Consider the following 20,402-nt stretch of genomic DNA (forward strand, 5'->3'; position numbering starts at 1 on the left):
TAGCAGCATTTTGCTGGACTTGGATACTGCCTGTAACTCGACCTTTCTGACTCTAGCAGCACTTTGATGCCAGTGCATTCTACCTGATTTGACTTTAGCAGCATTTTGCTGGACTTGGATACTGCCTGTAACTCGACCGTTCTGACTCTAGCAGCACTTTGATGCCAGTGCATTCTACCTGATTTGACTTTAGAAGCATTTTGCTGGACTTGGATACTGCCTGTAACTCGACCGTTCTGACTCTAGCAGCACTTTGAAGCCAATGCATTCTACCTGATTTGACTTTTGCAGCATTTTGCTGGACTTGGGTACTACATGTAACTCGCCAATTCTGACTCTAGCAGCACTTTGATGCCAGTGCATTCTACCTAATTTGACTTAAGCAGCATTTTGCTGGACTTGGATACTGCCTGTAACTCGACCGTTCTGACTCTAGCAGCACTTTGATGCCAGTGCATTCTACCTGATTTGACTTTAGCAGGATTTTGCTGGACTTGGATGCTACCTGTAACTCGCCGATTTTGACTATAGCAGCACTTTGATGCCAGTGCATTCTACCTAATTTGACTTTAGCAGCATTTTGCTGGACTTGGATACTACCTGTAACTCGCTGATTCTGACTATAGCAGCACTTTGATGCCAGTGCATTCTACCTAATTTGACTTTAGCAGCATTTTGCTGGACTTGGATACTACCTGTAACTCGCTGATTCTGACTATAGCAGCACTTTGATGCCAGTGCATTCTACCTAATTTGACGTTAGCAGCATTTTGCTGGACTTGGATACTGCCTATAACTCGACCTTTCTGACTCTAGCAGCACTTTGATGCCAGTGCATTCTACCTAATTTGACTTTAGCAGCATTTTGCTGGACTTGGATACTACCTGTAACTCGCTGATTCTGACTATAGCAGCACTTTGATGCCAGTGCATTCTACCTAATTTGACTTTAGCAGCATTTTGCTGGACTTGGATACTACCTGTAACTCGACCAATCTGACTCGAGCAGCACTTTGATGCCAGTGCATTCTACCTGATTTGACTTTAGCAGGATTTTGCTGGACTTGGATAGTACCCGTAACTCACCAATTCTGAATCTAGCAGCACTTTGATGCCAATGCATTCTACCTGATTTGACTTTAGCAGCATTTTCCTGGACTTGGATAGTACCCGTAACTCACCGATTTTGACTCTAGCAGCACCTTGATGTCAGTGCATTCTACCTGATTTGACTTTAGGAGCATTTTGCTGGACTTGGGTACTACCTGTAACTCGCCAATTCTGACTCTAGCAGAACTTTGATGCCAGTGCATTCTACCTGATTTGACTTTAGCAGCATTTTGCTGGACTTGGATCCTGCCTGTAAATCGCCAATTCTGACTCTAGCAGCACTTTGATGCCAGTGCATTCTACCTGATTTGACTTTAGAAGCATTTTGCTGGACTTGGATACTGCCTGTAACTCGACCGTTCTGACTCTAGCAGCACTTTGATGCCAATGCATTCTACCTGATTTGACTTTTGCAGCATTTTGCTGGACTTGGGTACTACATGTAACTCGACCGTTCTGACTCTAGCAGCACTTTGATGCCAATGCATTCTACCTGATTTGACTTTTGCAGCATTTTGCTGGACTTGGGTACTACATGTAACTCGCCAATTCTGACTCTAGCAGCACTTTGATGCCAGTGCATTCTACCTGATTTGACTTTAGCAGCATTTTGCTGGACTTGGGTACTGCCTGTAACTCGCCAATTCTGACTCTAGCAGCAATTTTTGATGCCAATGTATTCTACCTGATTTGACTTTAGCAGCATTTTGCTGGACTTGGGTACTGCCTGTAACTCGCCAATTCTGACTCTAGCAGCAATTTGATGCCAGTGCATTCTACCTAATTTGACTTTAGCAGCATTTTGCTGGACTTGGGTACTGCCTGTAACTCGCCCGTTCTGACTCTAGCAGCACTTTGATGCCAATGTATTCTACCTGATTTGACTTTAGCAGCATTTTGCTGGACTTGGGTACTACCTGTAACTCGCCAATTCTGACTCTAGCAGCACTTTGATGCCAATGTATTCTACCTGATATGACGTTAGCAGCATTTTGCTGGACTTGGATACTGCCTGTAACTCGACCTTTCTGACTCTAGCAGCACTTTGATGCCAGTGCATTCTACCTGATTTGACTTTAGCAGCATTTTGCTGGACTTGGATACTGCCTGTAACTCGACCGTTCTGACTCTAGCAGCACTTTGATGCCAATGCATTCTACCTGATTTGACTTTTGCAGCATTATGCTGGACTTGGGTACTACATGTAACTCGCCAATTCTGACTCTAGCAGCACTTTGATGCCAGTGCATTCTACCTGATTTGACTTTAGAAGCATTTTGCTGGACTTGGATACTGCCTGTAACTCGACCGTTCTGACTCTAGCAGCACGTTGAAGCCAATGCATTCTACCTGATTTGACTTTTGCAGCATTTTGCTGGACTTGGGTACTACATGTAACTCGCCAATTCTGACTCTAGCAGCACTTTGATGCCAGTGCATTCTACCTAATTTGACTTAAGCAGCATTTTGCTGGACTATGATACTGCCTGTAACTCGACCGTTCTGACTCTAGCAGCACTTTGATGCCAGTGCATTCTACCTGATTTGACTTTAGCAGCATTTTGCTGGACTTGGATACTACCTGTAACTCGCTGATTCTGACTATAGCAGCACTTTGATGCCAGTGCATTCTACCTAATTTGACTTTAGCAGCATTTTGCTGGACTTGGATACTACCTGTAACTCGCTGATTCTGACTATAGCAGCACTTTGATGCCAGTGCATTCTACCTAATTTGACGTTAGCAGCATTTTGCTGGACTTGGATACTGCCTGTAACTCGACCTTTCTGACTCTAGCAGCACTTTGATGCCAGTGCATTCTACCTAATTTGACTTTAGCAGCATTTTGCTGGACTTGGATACTACCTGTAACTCGCTGATTCTGACTATAGCAGCACTTTGATGCCAGTGCATTCTACCTGATTTGACTTTTGCAGCATTTTGCTGGACTTGGGTACTACATGTAACTCGCCAATTCTGACTCTAGCAGCACTTTGATGCCAGTGCATTCTACCTAATTTGACTTAAGCAGCATTTTGCTGGACTTGGATACTGCCTGTAACTCGACCGTTCTGACTTTAGCAGCACTTTGATGCCAGTCATTAAAGTTGCCTGACCGAGAGTACTTTGCACTGAAGTCTCACATGGCAAGGCACACCTCTCACACGTCCACCAGTGCGCATCATGTGAGAGGGAGAGGTCATTAAAGTTGCCTGACCGAGAGTACTTTGCCCTGAAGTCTCCCATAGCAAGGCACACCTCTCACACGTTCCACCAGTGCGCATCATGTGAAAGGGAAATGTCATTAAAGTTGCCTGACCGAGAGTACTTTGCACTGAAGTCTCTCATAGCAAGGCACACCGCTCACACGTCCCACCAGTGCGCATCATGTGAGAGGGAGATGTCATTAAAGTTGCCTGACCAAGAGTACTTTGCACTGACGTCTCCCATAGCAAGCCACACCTCTCAGATGTTCCACCAGTGCGCATCATGTGAGAGGGAAATGTCATTAAAGTTGCCTGACTGAGAGTACTTTGCCCTGAAGTCTCCCCTAGCAAGGCACGCCTCTCACACGTCCACCAGTGCGCATCATGTGAGAGGGAGATGTCATGTGAGAGGGAGACGTCATTAAAGTTTCCTTGCCTAGAGCACTTTACCCTGAAGTCTCTCATAGCAAGGCACACCTCTCACACGTCCACCAGTGCGCATCATGTGAGAGGGAGAGGTCATTAAAGTTGCCTGACTGAAAGTACTTTGCCCTGAAGTCTCCCATAGCAAGCCACACCTCTCAGACGTTCCACCAGTGCGCATCATGTGAGAGGGAAATGCCATTAAAGTTGCCTGACTGAGAGTACTTTGTCCTGAAGTCTCCTGTAGCAAGGCACACCTCTCACACGCCCACCAGTTCGCAACATGTGAGAGGGAAATGCCATTAAAGTTGCCTGACCGAGAGTACTTTGCCCTGAAGTCTCTCATAGCAAGGCCCACTACTCACACGTCCAATAGTGCGCATCATGTCAGAGGTAGATGTCATTAAAGTTGCCTCACGGAGAGTACTTTGCCCTGAAGACTCTTGTAGCAAGACACACCTGTCACACGTCCCACCAGTGCGCATTATGTGTGAGAGAAAGATGCCATTAAATTTGCCTGACCGAGAGTACTTTGCCCTGAAGTCTCTCATAGCAAGGAACACCTCTCACACATCCACCAGTGCTCATCATGTGAGAGAGAAATGTTATTAAAGTTGCCTGACCCAGAGTACTTTTCCCTGAAGTCTCCTGTAGCAAGGCACACCTCTCACACGTCCACCAGTGCACATCCTGTGAGAGGGAGATGCCATTAAAGTTGCCTGACCGTGAGTACTTTGCCCTGAAGTCTCCCGTAGCAAGGCACATCTCTCACACATCGACCAGTGCTCATCATGTGAGAGGGAGATGTCATTAAAGTTGCCTGACCGAGAGTACTTTGCCCTGAATTCTCTTATAGCAAGGCACACCTCTCACCCGTCCACCAGTGCGCATCATGTGAGAGGGAGATGTCATTAAAGTTGCCTGACCGACAGTACTTGCCCTGAAGTCTCTCATAGCAAGGCACACCTCTCACACATCCACCAGTGCGCATCATGTGAGAGGGAGATGCCATGAAAGTTGCCTGACCGAGAGTACTTTGCCCTGAAGTCTCTCGTAGCAAGGCACGCCTCTCACACATCCACCAGTGCGCATCATGTGAGAGGGAGATGCCATTAAAGTTGCCTGCCCGAGAGTACTTTGCCCTGAAGTCTCCTGTAGCAAGGCACACCTCTCACAGGTCCACCAGTGCTCATCATGTGAGAGGGAGATGCCCTGAAGTCTCCCGTAGCAAGGCACACCTCTGACACATCCACCGGTGCGCATCATGTGAGAGGGAGATGTCATTAAAGTTGCCTGACCGAGAGTACTTGCCCTGAAGTCTCTCATAGCAAGGCACACCTCTTACACATCCACCAGTGTGCATCATGTGAGAGGGAGATGCCATTAAAGTTGCCTGACCAAGAGTACTTTGCCCTGAAGTCTCTCATAGCAAGGCACACCTCTCACACACCCACCAGTGCGCATCATGTGAAAGTGAGATGTCATTAAAGTTGCCTGACCGAGAGTATTTTGCCCTGAAGTCTCTCATAGCAAGGCACACCTCTCACCCGTACACCAGTGTGCATCATATGAGAGGGAGATGTCATTAAAGTTGCCTGACCGAGAGTACTTTGCCCTGAAGTCTCTCGTAGCAGTCTCTCGTAGCAAGGCACACCTCTCACACGTCCCACCAGTGCGCATCATGTGAGAGGGAGATGCCATTAAAGTTGCCTGACCGAGAGTACTTTGCCCTGAAGTCTCTCGTAGCAGTCTCTCGTAGCAAGGCACACCTCTCACACGTCCCACCAGTGCGCCTCATGTGAGAGGGAGATGCCATTAAAGTTGCCTGACCGAGAGTACTTTGCCTGAAGTCTCCCGTAGCAAGGCACACCTCTCACACGTCCACCAGTGCGCACCCCGTGAGAGGAAGATGCCATTAAAGTTGCCTGACCCAGAGTACTTTGCCCTGAAGTCTCCCATAGCAAGGTACACCTTTCACACGTCCCACCACTGCGCACCATGTGAGAGGGAGATGTCATCAAAGTTGCCTGACAGAGTACTTTGCCCTGAAGTCTACTGTAGCAAGGCACACCTCTCACACGTCCACCAGTGCGCATCATGTGAGAGGGAGATGCCATTAAATTTGCCTGACCGAGAGTACTTTGCCCTGAAGTCTCTCATAGCAAGGCACACCTCTCACATGTTCAACAGTGCGCATCATGTGAGAGGTAGAGGTCACTAAAGTTGCCTGACTGAAAGTACTTTGCCCTGAAGTCTCCCGTAGCAAGGCACACCTCGCACACGTCCACCAGTGCGCATCATGTGAGAGCGAAATGTCATTAAAGTTGCCTGTCCGAAAGTACTTTGCCCTGAAGTCTCCCGTAACAAGGCACGCCTCTCACACGTCCACCAGTGCGCATCATGTGAGAGGGAGATGCCATTAAAGTTGGCTGACTGAGAGTACTTTGCCCTGAAGTCTTCTGTAGCAAGGCCCACCTCTCACACGTCCACCAGTGCGCATCATGTGAGAGGGAGATGCCCTGAAGTATCCCGTAGCAAGGCACACCTCTCACACATCCACCAGTACACATCATGTGAGAGGGAGATGCCATTAAAGTTGCCTGACCGAGAGTATTTTGCCCTGAAGTCTCCCGTAGCAAGGCACACCTCTTACACGTCCACCAGTGCACATCCTGTGAGAGGGAGATGCCATTAAAGTTGCCTGACCGTGAGTACTTTGCCCTGAAGTCTCTCGTAGCAAGGCACATCTCTCACACATCGACCAGTGCTCATCATGTGAGAGGGAGATGTCATTAAAGTTGCCTGACCGAGAGTACTTTGCCCTGAAGTCTCTCATAGCAAGGCAAACCTTTCACCCGTCCACCAGTGCGCATCATGTGGGAGGGAGATGTCATTAAAGTTGCCTGACCGAGAGTACTTGCCCTGAAGTCTCTCATAGCAAGGCACACCTCTCACACATCCACCAGTGCGCATCATGTGATAGGGAGATGCCATTAAAGTTGCCTGACCGAGAGTACTTTTCCCTAAGTCTCCCGTAGCAAGGCATACCTCTCACACGTCCACCAGTGCACATCCTGTGAGAGGGAGATGCCATTAAAGTTGCCTGATCAAGAGTACTTTGCCCTGAAGTCTCTCATAGCAAGGCACACCTCTCACACATCCACCAGTGCGCATCATGTGAGAGGGAGATGCCATTAAAGTTGCCTGACCGAGAGTACTTTGCCCTGAAGTCTCTCATAGCAAGGCACGCCTCTCACACGTCCACCAGTGCGCATCATGTGAGAGGGAGATGCCCTGAAGTTTCCCGTAGCAAGGCACACCTCTCAGACATCCACCAGTACACATCATGTGAGAGGGAGATGCCATTAAAGTTGCCTGACCGAGAGTATTTTGCCCTTAAGTCTCCCTTAGCAAGGCACACCTCTCACACATCCACGAGTACACATCCTGTGAGAGGGAGATGCTATTAAAGTTGCCTGACCGTGAGTACTTTGCCCTGACGTCTCTCGTAGCAAGGCACATCCCTCACACATCAACCAGTGCTCATCATGTGAGAGGGAGATGTCATTAAAGTTGCCTGACCGAGAGTACTTTGCCCTGAATTCTCTTATAGCAAGGCACACCTCTCACCCGTCCACCAGTGCGCATCATGTGAGAGGGAGATGTCATTAAAGTTGCCTGACCGACAGTACTTGCCCTGAAGTCTCTCATAGCAAGACACACCTCTCACACATCCACCAGTGCGCATCATGTGAGAGGGAGATGCCATTTAAGTTTCCTGACCAAGAGTCCTTTGCCCTGAAGTCTCTCGTAGCAAGGCACACCTCTCACACATCCACCAGTGCGCATCATGTGAGAGGGAGATGCCATTAAAGTTGCCTGACCGAGAGTACTTTGCCCTGAAGTCTCTCATAGCAAGGCGTGCCTCTCACACGTCCACCAGTGCGCATCATGTGAGAGGGAGATGCCATTAAAGTTGCCTGACCGAGAGTACTTTGCCCTGAAGTCTGCTGTAGCAAGGCACACCTCTCACACATCCACCAGTGCGCATCATGTGAGAGGGAGATGCCATTAAAGTTGCCTGACCAAGAGTACTTTGCCCTGAAGTCTTTCATAGCAAGGCACACCTCTCACACATCCACCAGTGCGCATCATGTGAAAGTGAGATGTCATTAAAGTTGCCTGACCGAGAGTATTTTGCCCTGAAGTCTCTCATAGCAAGGCACGCCTCTACCACGTCCACCAGTGCGCATCATGTGAGAGGGAGATGCCATTAAAGTTGCCTGACTGAGAGTACTTTGCCCTGGAGTCTCCTGTAGCAAGGCACACCTCTCACACGTCCACCAGTGCGCATCATGTGGGAGGGAGATGCCATTAAAGTTGCCTGACCGAGAGTACTTTGCCCTGAAGTCTCTCATAGCAAGGCACACCTCTCAAATGTTCAACAGTGCGCATCATGTGAGAGGTAGAGGTCACTAAAGTTGCCTGACTGAAAGTACGTTGCCCTGAAGTCTCCCGTAGCAAGGCACACCTCACACACGTCCACCAGTGCGCATCATGTGAGAGCGAAATGTCATTAAAGTTGCCTGTCCGAAAGTACTTTGCCCTGAAGTCTCCCGTAACAAGGCACGCCTCTCACACTTCCACCAGTGCGCATCATGTGAGAGGGAGATGCCATTAAAGTTGCCTGACTGAGAGTACTTTGCCCTGAAGTCTCTCGTAGCAAGGCACATCTCTCACACATCGACCAGTGCTTATCATGTGAGAGGGAGATGTCATTAAAGTTGCCTGGCCGAGAGTACTTTGCCCTGTAGTCTCTCATAGCAAGGCACACCTCTCACACATCCACCAGTGCGCATCATGTGAGAGGGAGATGCCATTAAAGTTGCCTGACCGAGAGTACTTTGCCCTGAAGTCTCTCATAGCAAGGCACGCCTCTCACACGTCCACCAGTGCGCATCATGTGAGAGGGAGATGCCATTAAAGTTGCCTGACCGAGAGTACTTTGCCCTTAAGTCTCCCGTAGCAAGGCACACCTCTCACACATCCACAATGCACATCATGTGAGAGGGAGATGCCCTGAAGTTTCCCGTAGCAAGGCACACCTCTCACACATCCACCAGTACACATCATGTGAGAGGGAGATGCCATTAAAGTTGCCTGACCGAGAGTATTTTGCCCTTAAGTCTCCCGTAGCAAGGCACACCTCTCACACGTCCACGAGTGCACATCCTGTGAGAGGGAGATGCAATTAAAGTTGTCTGACCGTGAGTACTTTGCCCTGAAGTCTCTCGTAGCAAGGCACATCCCTCACACATCAACCAGTGCTCATCATGTGAGAGGGAGATGTCATTAAAGTTGCCTGACCGAGAGTACTTTGCCCTGAAGTCTCTCACAGCAAGGCACCCCTCTCACCCGTCCACCAGTGCGCATCATGTGAGAGGCAGATGTCATTAAAGTTGCCTGACCAAGAGTACTTGCCCTGAAGTCTCTCATAGCAAGGCACACCTCTCACACATCCACCAGTGCGCATCATGTGAGAGGGAGATGCCATTTAGGTTTCCTGACTAAGAGTACTTTGCCCTGAAGTCTCCTGTAGCAAGGCACACCTCTCACACATCCACCAGTGCGCATCATGTGAGAGGGAGATGCCCTGAAGTCTCCCGTAGCAAGGCACACGTCTCACATGTCCACCAGTTCGCATCATGTGAGAGGGAGATGCCATTAAAGTTGCCTGACCGAGAGTACTTTGTCCTGAAGTCTCCCGTAGCAAGGCACACCTCTCACACACCCACCAGTGCGCATCATGTGAGAGGGAGATGCCATTAAAGTTGCCTGACCGAGAGTACTTTGCCCTGAAGTTTCTCCTAGCAAGGCATACCTCTCACACGTCCAACAGTGCGCATCATGCGAGAGGGAGATGCCATTAAAGTTGCCTGACCGAGAGTTCTTTGCCCTGAAGTCTCTCGTAGCAAGGCACACCTCTCACACGTCCCACCAGTGTGCATCATGTGAGAGGGAGATGCCATTAAAGTTGCCTGACCGAGAGTACTTTGCCCTGAAGTCTCTCATAGCAAGGCACACCTCTCACACGTCTACCAGTGCATATCATGTGAGAGGGAAATGTCATTAAAGTTGCCTGACCCAGAGTACTTTGCCCTGAAGACTCCCGTAGCAAGGCACACCTCTCACACGTCCCACCAGTGCGCACCATTTGAGAGGGAGATGTCATTAAAGTTGTCTGATTGAGTGTACTTTGCCCTGAAGTCTCCCGTAGCAAGGCACACCTCTCACACATCCACTAGTGTGCATCATGTGAGAGGGAGATGCCATTAAAGTTGCCTGACCGAGAGTACTTTGCCCTGAAGTCTCTCATTGCAAGACACACTTCTCACACGTCCAACAGTGTGCATCATGTGAGAGGGAAATGTCATTAAAGTTGCCTGACCCAGAGTACTTTGCCCTGAAGTCTCCCGTAGCAAGGCACACCTCTCACACGTCCCACCAGTGCGCACCATTTGAGAGGGAAATGTCATTAAAGTTGCCTGACCCAGAGTACTTTGCCCTGAAGACTCCCGTAGCAAGGCACACCTCTCACACGTCCCACCAGTGCGCACCATTTGAGAGGGAGATGTCATTAAAGTTGTCTGATTGAGTGTACTTTGCCCTGAAGTCTCCCGTAGCAAGGCACACCTCTCACACATCCACCAGTGCGCATCATGTGAGAGGGAGATGCCATTTAGGTTTCCTGACTAAGAGTACTTTGCCCTGAAGTCTCCTGTAGCAAGGAACACCTCTCACACATCCACCAGTGCGCATCATGTGAGAGGGAGATGCCCTGAAGTCTCCCGTAGCAAGGCACACGTCTCACATGTCCACCAGTTCGCATCATGTGAGAGGGAGATGCCATTAAAGTTGCCTGACCGAGAGTACTTTGTCCTGAAGTCTCCCGTAGCAAGGCACACCTCTCACACACCCACCAGTGCGCATCATGTGAGAGGGAGATGCCATTAAAGTTGCCTGACCGAGAGTACTTTGCCCTGAAGTTTCTCCTAGCAAGGCATACCTCTCACACGTCCCACCAGTGTGCATCATGTGAGAGGGAGATGCCATTAAAGTTGCCTGACCGAGAGTACTTTGCCCTGAAGTCTCTCATAGCAAGGCACACCTCTCACACGTCTACCAGTGCATATCATGTGAGAGGGAAATGTCATTAAAGTTGCCTGACCCAGAGTACTTTGCCCTGAAGACTCCCGTAGCAAGGCACACCTCTCACACGTCCCACCAGTGCGCACCATTTGAGAGGGAGATGTCATTAAAGTTGTCTGATTGAGTGTACTTTGCCCTGAAGTCTCCCGTAGCAAGGCACACCTCTCACACATCCACTAGTGTGCATCATGTGAGAGGGAGATGCAATTAAAGTTGCCTGACCGAGAGTACTTTGCCCTGAAGTCTCTCATTGCAAGACACACTTCTCACACGTCCAACAGTGTGCATCATGTGAGAGGGAAATGTCATTAAAGTTGCCTGACCCAGAGTACTTTGCCCTGAAGTCTTCCGTAGCAAGGCACACCTCTCACATGTCCACCAGTGCGCATCATGGCTTCCGTCACAGTTCAGCCACATTGTTTGCCATGCAATTCACTGCTGAGGCCTGGGAAGCTGGAACCATAGCAACTCTTCTGAGAGGTGCAGGGTCTGTTCCATTAAATGTATTCTAGCTCCTCTGAGAAATGAAGGCACATTCCTATTCAAATGACAGTAGCACTCCTCACAAGTGCAGGTACTGATCCATTAAAAAGTGTGCTGGGACTTCTGGAGAATACTAGCACTGTGTCTTAAATGTATACAGTAACAAGACCTCTGATAAGACATTGTTGGTTAGTAACAACTATGGCTCCTGTCCAATTAAAAAGTTGGGCCCTGCTCCCTGTGAGATACTTTACTGTGCCATTAGACGTGCAGCAATCATTCTTTGAAGTGCTGGTACCTTTCAATTTATATTATAGCTGAAATATTTTTTGGCTTTGAGTGAATATTATCAGTATGCACGCTCTACCTGAGGTTTAGGTTGTTCGGATTCCTCTCTGTTATTATGTTTCCTTAGTAACTGACTTGCCCAAACTTGGTTGGGGGTCAGCGGCTGCATGGCTCAATAGGGACCGATATTCACCAGTCAGTCTATTTTATAAGAAGGTAGAGTATTTTTTTCCTATGCAAGCCTTTGCACTATTATGTTCAGTTGTCCCCACAGGTTCCCAAATCATGTAATGATTGTGAGGCACACACTTGTTAGTGTTGTTATACAATTTTGACTTTTGTTATTAGTAGTGACTTTCTTTGGTGATAGATGTGTTATTCTTTATAAAGCATTTATGCCAGTGAGAGATGTGTTATTCTTTGCATAAAACCTTTGTGGCAACATTTCTTTGCACGCGCTTATTGTTTCGTCCTTCATTGGGCTTTATCAAGGCACATTCTTTACTTTGTATTTGTGTCAATTTTTTGTCACGCTTCACATTTTAGTGTATACATTTCATAACTATGACACACACATATGCTGTTTTTGCTTTCAGTAATATACACAAGATTCTTTCTCTCTTCTTCTTGTTTCCGAGAGAATAAACTTCTGTGGTTCTTAGGTACTGTAAGTGATTTCAACCCGGCACTCCACCTAAGTCAATGCCTAGCGTGTGATGCACAGATGGAACCCTTAATTATATATTTTTGTCTATAAGTTCTTTTATTTCTGAATGATGTACCCTTATATCACGCCCCTCTCTTTGAATCCCCCCGGTCTCACTGAACCAGGAAGCATGCTGTTTTGCAAAGTTAAAAGATTTATTTTATGGATTTGAACAATATATATATCACACTATTAATATTTATACACTGATCACCATTGGGGTGATGTCACAATAATCAACCATCTCTTTAATCAGAATGAGTATGGATAAGAAAAGTAATGCAGCACAGAATAAAACTTTGTGTGGGTTCAGTCAAATGCAATGTCACTTTTTCCCCCTGCACACTACTCAATTCCCCCCAATATGAAGTATAAAGAGATGGAAGGAGAGAACACAGGTTTCAGGAATAAACACTCAACAAATACAGTTTCAATCCCAATTCCCCCCAGCAAGCATAGAGAGAAACAGGAATGATTTAAAAACAGGTCAAATGCTTTTGAATGTGGCTTGGAATAAATGGGAAAAAAACACTGAAAAATTGATTTAATTCTCTAAATTGGATTAAAAACTAGTGGGAGCCGCTTTGTATAGTTTCAGGTAAACACTAGCAATGATGATTGAATAACTAGCAGATTGAAAACTGAATTCTGAGGTCGGATGCAAGAAATAGCTGTTTTACACGTGATGAAACTGAGTCAAATGCAAATCCGTGGCAAACTTTTCAGCGCGCAAGAAACGCGATTATGGCAAAACTATAAGGAGGATGACAGCTTCAATTTGACACTTAATTTTGTTTCTAGCATGCACGGTTCAGAAGTTATGAAGGTTTTAGTATAGGTCGGTTTTTCTCAGAAAGAGTCAAGATTTTCAAATGAAAGATGCACTTTTGAATATTACAAACACTAGGGAGGCTATGAAGATACAAGATACCCAACAGAACAGTCACCATATCAGCGGCGCCTCTGTTCTGACTTTTGTTCGCCGAGACACTTGTCTTTCTTCAGCAAATATATTAGCGCAAAAGATGATATTATCACTACAATTATCAAAGGACTATATGGATGAGGGAAGGATTCAGGAAAAACAAAAGAGATTCTACAATGCAGTTCTGGATATGATAGAATGGGTTGGATAGGATTACTTAAGGATAGAATACTGGCTATGGACAATTCTATGCTATAGAGACTCACAACTATGGTTTGGAATAGGGCCTGTCAAAGATCTGGTCAAAGGGTTCTGGACTGGAATTCTGCTAGCCCACCGGACAGGATTCACGCACCCGGTTCTGCACTCAACACAGAACTCTGGACACTGCACGGCCTCTGGACTGGATCTGACGGGTTGGTTCTTGGTTGCAGCTATCTGGTTACAGCTATGCTCTACTGGCTTGGATCTCTGGATTCTAGCAAGAGTTCTTGGCAAGAAGCAGAAACAGCACAGCCAGGCTGTTCAATTTTTGGTGTGCCCCTTGGAAGTCTGGGGGTAAAATCAGGTTTCAAGATTTTAAAAGGCCAGCTGAGAAGGATTCATCTTTGGATTGAGCCCCTCTGCTTTCAAAGTTCTGGAGTCTTGGATCTGGGTTTTTCCTGCAGAGCGCTTCGCAAGTAAATCAGTTGATGGATGAATCTGTGTGTCTGTGGGTCCTAAACTGTCCCTATTTATGTATTTCCCAAAGAGGTGGGTAGGCTAAATTATACTAAGCACACCCTCTAGGAATCCTATTGGTTAAGGTTGATCCTCTCTTCTGATTTGAGAAGGAACACATGGTTTCCGATGATGCAGTATTTTACAATCCAGGGAGTACACCTACTTTGCTTCTGTACAGTATATCTATTTTTCACATAAATCATATTTACAATACAACCAAATTGACAGCAATACATATTTACATCACAGATTTAGTAGAGCAAGTATTCGTCCGAGTTCCATCTCGGTGAGAGCTTTAGTTCCACTTTTAAAGTTTATCGTGCTTTTGGTTGGGTACCCAGTGTCAGATCAGTACACATTTTTCTACCTATATCTGCATGGCATCTGGGCATAATCCGGTGAAATTTCATATTTATAGCATTAACACAATTGCTATAAAATCAAAATTTCGGTAGTCCTGTCTCTGAACATCGTACAGAGTTCAGAGTAGTTTCAAACTGTGAGCATAATTTTCACATCAACAACTTATAATTTACAGATTTTTACAAATTTTGCACAGTTCTCTATGAGTCTTTTTTCAAAAATATATTTCCTTGTGGGTTAAGACACACACATCTGTCTGGTCCCGCCTCCATGGTTTTGCTGGGTCCAGAGCACTCCTGGCTGTTGGTTTCAGTTGACACCCGAATTTGCATTACATTTCAGTCCAGGAAGCCTATTGTCTCTCCTCAGAGAAGCAGAGCAGAATCCCCCCCTCCTTTCATTAACATCTAAATGAGATTTCCTGGGCAGAGAGCAAAAGGGAAGGCACCTTTGTTTGGGGCAAACAGTGGAATGCGCTTTTAAAGTACTGTGGCTAACATCAGTTCACTTTAAAACACTTTGTTTAAAATCGTCTTTTCTAAATAAACTTTACATTTTCAACAAATATACACACAGATCTCTTTTTCCAGTCTTTTTAGCACACATAGATTGAATAGTAGCAACCTATATGGCTTTCGATGGCAAGTGTCTTCTTTTCCACAATTTGATTTTAAGACACAAGTTTTAAACTAACAGGGTAAGTAAATGACAGCTTTGACACAGGCGAGCGGCGGTACTGCTCCCATATTCTGACATATTTTCCCAGGCAAGCACCTTTTTGAATGTGGATATTCTTGTGATGAAATGTGCTTCTCCTGACATTGTGCTTATGGGGATTATTTAAATAAATTGATGGTTAACACCCAACAAGGATGTTGGATCTTTTCTGATGTTTGGGGAACCATTATTTACAATTCCCACAGCCAAGGAAAAACGAATTTTACAGCACTTCTGTGTTTTCCTGGCAATGCAGCACTGCCTTTTCAGGTAGTTCCATTTCACTCTGTGGGCAGCCCAATGACAGGTTTTGGCAGTGTGGTCTCCTGTTCTACCACTGACATAGGCAAAATAGATTTGGCAGCCTATTTTTCCGGTTCCCTTGCGCACTTCTCAGAGATTTTTAGCGCGCATAGAGCTTCTTGGCGGCCATTCTGTTGTTTCTGATGAAAGCAGCACACCGTGATGTTGCACGGCAGAGCCTAGTCGGTCAGAACATCCCACAGTACCGAGTGGTTGTACACAGGTTCACGGACCTGGTTGGTGGTTTTAGGGTTTCTGTGTTTGTTTATAGGTCTTCTTGCGGTTATTGCCAATCTTATCTGTTGCTGTTTATATCGTGCCCTTTTGGGCTGAGACTAGTTGCGTTCTGTGCTCAGGTCCTTCAGTCCTGTCGGACAACTGAAGTTAAAAGCGCAAAGGCTCGCATAGGGGAAAAAAACTCTACCTTAATATTATAGGTGATATGCTCAGATGTGATGGCACTATCCCATTCAAACCTGTGACACTCCTGCTCCAAACCTGTCACCCTGCCAGTAAGAGAGTAGCAATCCTCCTTATTTAAAATAAAATCATAAAAGCAAGGCTGTCCTGCTGGTTGCGTGGTGCGGCCCACAAGTCCACTAGACACCATAGCAAGAGGATTGAGTAGAAACTCTGGATGCCTGACCAGTGGGGTCTACCCCTCACTGCTGAGAGGGTACAGCAGCGTCTTAACTGTCTATTATCCTGCTGAGGCCAACCAAAGAAGTCAGGGGGTGCTGCAGCACCCCTATTTCCAGCACCACTGACACAGACTCCTCTCTTTCTGGCATTTAGCTCGCATTTCTTAGCAGGTAGTTAATTTGTTTTTGAAAGTGCGTACCCTTAGTTCAAAAGATCATTAGCTCGGCTCGGAGGATCAAGCTCTCACCGTTTCTCAATCGCAGCCCTTTCGAGACACACAGGCAGCGTCCCTGGCTCTGCAGCCAGCACCGTAACAAACTCTCCAACATGTTTCTTTTGTTATTTTAGCACCGGGGCTCTTAAGGGGGAATTAAGAGGCAACACTTGACTCACCTGAATTCCGCCTGTTAGGCCACACCCCTGGCCCGCTCAGGCCCTACCCTGTCTATGCCTGTGCCACGCCTCCGAAAGAGCCCCAGCTTGATTTTGCAAATGGCCCTTGTCCTAACAGGAGCCATTCAGATCAGATAAGTGTTGCCATTGCGGCACCGATCTTCTGCCAGGCAACACTTTGCATCGATCATCACCCTTTCATCTGGGGCGCGAGGCTGATAATCCCTGCATTTCTAATACAAGGGGTGCCTTGCAGGGGTTGGTGCCCCAAAGAAAAGGAAGACACGGCTTTTCTCCTAAAGCCCAAAGCTCTCGCTTATCCGTGAGAGCTTCAAGATTAAGTAAAAAAAGTCTTGGCTTTTAGTGGTCTGAGGTTAGCCGGGGACCTTGGGGAGCTATGGCTAACCCCCTGTCTCAGACACAATTGTTTGAGCCTGCTCGGGTCCGCCCCGGCTAGCCCCGGATCACTTAAAGCCCCGAGTAGTAGAGCCTTTCTTATGCATAATGGGACCTTCCAAACTGAAAGACCATGCCTGGTACCAGTCATCTTGCAAATCAGTGACAGTTACAGCAAGAAACACAATAAAGCACCCTTTGAAATATGTGGGTATATCTATAGTGTCTACTAGGTTGGCATGCAAACAAATAAAGTTTGCATTTATGTGGATAGTCGAATGTTCTTAAAATCATGCATTCCAATGAGATGGAAGTTTGCAACCAAGAATCTCCATATCTGAGTTATTTTTATTGTGTTTCTTGAAAAGCGCTGGACATACAGTGGCTACATTGATTTTTCAGGCTTGCATTATTTTGCATTTGGAACTTGGTTGGGGAAATGGAAAATAAAACTACAATTATATTCTTTTTGGCTTAACATGTTGGTATACAGATTTACGTGCTGTGTGCCAAGTGTGTGATCCTGGGCAAATAATATAACCTTACCCTGATTTAACAGAAGACATGGGAGTGCTTATAGTTCCACGACCACTAGTTCCTTTTGTTGCACTAGCACCACTGGTTTTATGTTTTCCATTATCAGTGCACAAGTGCAAACATACAAAGTAATATGCAATATAGTTAGGCCAGGGGTAGATGAACATCTGATGCTGGATAATCCTATTTTGCAATTCGACTATCATGTGACCACCAGTCGACCAGCACTTTTTGTTTGTCTTAATCCTGTTGTATGCCTGTAACCCTCTCTTAAATTCTGGTGCCCTGTTACCCCAGGGTTCGGTGCGCGTTACAAATACATAAACTAAACTAAACTAATAGGGCCGCTTGTGATCTCTTCAAAGGCCTCAATTCTGCAGCCTCTCCTGTACGCATTGCCTCGTGTACTTAAATGACAGGCGGGCCTTCTGGGTCTCTCTCCTCTTTTGCATAGTGTGCAGATTTATGCACACTTCTTTGCCTGCCAGTAGTGATGCTCCCGTGGATTGCAAAGGGCGGAAACCCACCTCCCCACACCCTAATTGAAAGTGCATGGTAATAGACTGGCGCAGTCTACCGCGCTGCAGGGCAATCTGACCGCACCAACTTCAGACTTTTAGACAGTCTTACTCATTAAAAACCAAGTGTTTTCATGATTACTTAATGATACGAGGGTGGCCGCGCCTTAACAGCTGCCAGCTTGGATAACAGCGATTACATGGGTGTGTAAACGAGTTGCTATTGAAAAGTCTGTGGGCCTCATTACGAGAATCTCGCTAAAAACGGGCTCATTACTGGCATGGAGGAAGTAGCGGGTCCGTGCTTGTTGGACGCCGCTAATAGCAGCTGATTACGAGTGCGCGAGCACACGCGAACCCCCATGCCGGTAATGGCCATACCGCCATGCCGCTAAAGGCCCTCCAACCCCCCGATAGCGGCATCACGGGACCTGTCGATACAGCCTTCGCCTAGGAGCCACCCCTTAATACCGACCCGGTAATAATATCATGTAAATACTGTGCTCGTAATACCGGACCCAGAAGTAACGTCATCACGTCAGAATGGGAAATGCGCCGGCGGCCATTTTAAAAACACAATCCATTGCAATCCCCCCAATCCACCAGAACTACATAGGAGAGTCCAGGGCCTTTGAATAGAACATGTCCAAGGCTACCTGAAAAACCAACCCCCGCCTGCGCAAAAGCGCTTCTCAGATGAGGAATTGAATATGTTGGCAGATACCCTTGCTGCCCATGCCGATGAGGTCTTCACCCATAACCTCAAAACGGAGGTGCAGCTGAGGAAGAAGGAGATATGGGAGGAGGTTGCACGCAAGCTGTCTGCAGTTGGCACAACGCCACGCAAGTCAAAGACTGCAAAAAAAGATGGGACGTCCTCCGCCTCAGGGTCCGGAACATCCTGGCCAGCAATCGTCGGGAGGCCATGGCCACAGGCGGGGGTGCCCACTGCCCGGCCAAACTCATGCGCTGGGAGGAAACATGCAGCACAACCATCCAGATGGAGTCGATAGAGGGCTTCGGGGAAATGGAAACGGGTGCCGCAACATCTGGAGATGGAGGTGAGTGACCCTGCAAACCCCAGTAGGGCAAACCATGACATAGCACAAGTGATGTGGAATACAGCCTAGGCAAGGCAATGCATGGCCCATCCTACACACATTAACATATCCATGTCCAGATGGAGGCCCAAACCCTGCCACACTGAAATGCATGCTGTGTGCCAATCCCATTACCAACATACACCCAACACACAGGGACCATTCCCATGTCATACATCACACAAACCCCAATACAACGGCATACCACCTGGCATGCATCATTGCCAAATTGAGACGTCACGCCTAATGCCAATATGCCCCCCTTCAAACTACCCTGTGTGACACACCTGTAAGATATCAATGCATGAGAAATGAAAAACTCCACAGCACCACCTCATGCATCTTGCATGTAACACCATCACTGATGCCCTGCATCTCTTCTTCCCCCCCAAGCACCGATGGAGAAGATGGCAGTCAGTACCCAGCCACAAGGCCATCCACGTCCCGGGCCAAAACACCTGGCACTGGCCAAAGCACCTCCAGGGCAGCATCGAAGCCTGCAGTGCAAGCCAGGGCGAGTGCACAGGCCATGCCGGCACATGAGGGCCCCACAGCAGCGGATGAGACTGCAACCACAGAGCTGCCAACAACAGTGGAAGGGGAGGCCAGTGGCACCTATTCCGCTGCCATAGGTTCAGTGGGTGAGGCAGCAGCCACAGCCCCACTCAGTGACGTGGACATAGGAGCGGAGGAATACGTGGACCAAGAAGGTACAATCAATGTGGCATGTCCACACACCCCAAGCCCCCCGTACACCCCCAACACGCCACTCAGGCCTCACTCTCCAGCCCCATGCTGGATTCAGCAGTTCTGCTGCACAGCCCCAAACTCAGTACCACCCCAGAGGCCAGCCCTGCAATGGCACGCCCTGCCGCAGCACTCTCAACCTCTGCTGCTCCCACTGACTTGGAGGCACGGCTGTCAAGGGTGGAGGCAAGGCAGGACACCATGATTGATCTTGTGCGCCAATATGTGGCTGACAGGGAGGAGACAAGGCGAGAGATCCGTCAGGCCAATCCTGGGAACAATGCCGCAATCAATGCCTGTGCTGTAATGATCCGTGACAGTTTGGGGGCAGTCACACAGGTCCTGACCGGCATACTGCAACACATGCAGCAACAACAACATGCGCCAGCCGTGCCAATCCCAATTGCATCCACCCCATCCTCCACACCCGCATCCTCCAGACCCTCCAGCCCTGTGCGACTGACAAGGCGGATTGCAAGGCAGACCGAAATGCTGCCCCCGGACACATAGAAAGCCCGCAAATAGTGTGGTATGACAATGGGTGTGGGGGGAGGTGGTGTTGGTGTTATATAGGGGATTAAGGGGGTGTTCATTGTGGGGTATGGGGAGTT

This window comes from Ambystoma mexicanum, chromosome 11 (assembly GCF_040938575.1).
Source record: "Ambystoma mexicanum isolate Mex_15411 chromosome 11, UKY_AmexF1_1, whole genome shotgun sequence".
NCBI classification, from domain to species: Eukaryota; Metazoa; Chordata; class Amphibia; order Caudata; family Ambystomatidae; genus Ambystoma; species Ambystoma mexicanum.